The following is a 1,368-nucleotide window of genomic DNA, read 5'->3' on the forward strand; positions in this document are numbered from 1 at the left end:
GACTTCAGTAATGCAGTCCCAGTTCTTGTTATTGTGTCTTAAAATTGGCTCTGACTTGTAGTAACCTATCATAGCCAAGATTGCTTCGGAGGGGATTTACAGTTGCCCTCCTCCAAGGCTGAGAGAATGTGGCTTCCCAAGCCCACCCAGCAAGTTTCCATGGCTGAGCAGCGATTTGGACCCTGGTCTAACATTCAAACCTTAAAGCTGACTTTAGAACTTATGCAAAAATCCACAAGACTGCCAGTGATAGAAACTCTGCAGTCTAAACACAGGAATGAGAAACAGGCCTGTAAAGGCAGGACAAAAACTGTGTCAGGATTCTCCTTGGCCTTTCAGGGTTTTGTTTATGTCGTTTTGGAGAGAGCCCGGGTGCTCTTTGCTGATGCCTGTCTGGAATGATCAGAGGGCTTGCAACTGAGTGCCCAATGGCAAGGACACCTCTCTCTCCACGCACGCGCTGCTGAGAGCGCTCCAGGCTTCCAACTTTTATTTTAAATCGGCTTTTAAAACAACAACGAGCATCCCTGTGCTTGAGCTTAATGGGGTTTGACTGATTTGATGGGAAAGCAGAAATTTGTTCCCTTTTCGGCTTGCCCAACACTTAGGACATCTAATACAGAAAGGAAGCAAATAAGCATCTGTCTTTCTTACCACATTTCTACCTTGGCAACCAGGTCTAGCCTGCACTAAATGTTTTATAAAATATCACAATTTGGTTTCTGCTTTGGGTGCATCTGAGAAAAAGAGACTCAGAAGTTTCCCTATGTGACAGCAAAAATGATTTTAGGCCTCTTTCACCCTGGGAACAACATGAATGTCGCCATTTTGATTGAAAGCAGACAAAATATATATATTTTTAATGAAAAATGCCTTTAAAACAATATTTTTGAATGATGTGTGGGAAGTGTGTGGGAAATGTACAAAGTAAAGCCTCCCTTGTCAGCATGGAAGAAACCAAATTTTCAGAGAGGAGATGCTTTAACTAGGCAGGCTATCTTGTTTCTTACAACACTCGAGCGTATTAGTTCTTTCTACACTAGAGAAAGACAATGAAAGCCAAGTGAGTGAGTGAGAGGGGCATCATTTCAAAGGGTTGAAAAAGTACAAAGCAGTTTTAGAGTGGAATACTCTTGAATGAATTCAAGACAAAATTGCACACATAAACAAAATAATTGTATTGAGACAAAATGATTGTACTGCAGGGTTCTGTCCTGGGCATGGTGCTGTTCAACATCTTTAGGAATAGCTTGGATGAAGGTTTAGAGGGCATGCTGATCAAGTTTGCAGATGACACCAAATTGGGAGGGAGAGACAATACTCCAGAAGACAGGATCAGAATTCAAAATGACCATGACAGATTAGAGA

The sequence above is a fragment of the Anolis sagrei genome, chromosome 2 (assembly GCF_037176765.1).
Source record: "Anolis sagrei isolate rAnoSag1 chromosome 2, rAnoSag1.mat, whole genome shotgun sequence".
In the NCBI taxonomy this organism is placed as follows: domain Eukaryota; kingdom Metazoa; phylum Chordata; class Lepidosauria; order Squamata; family Dactyloidae; genus Anolis; species Anolis sagrei.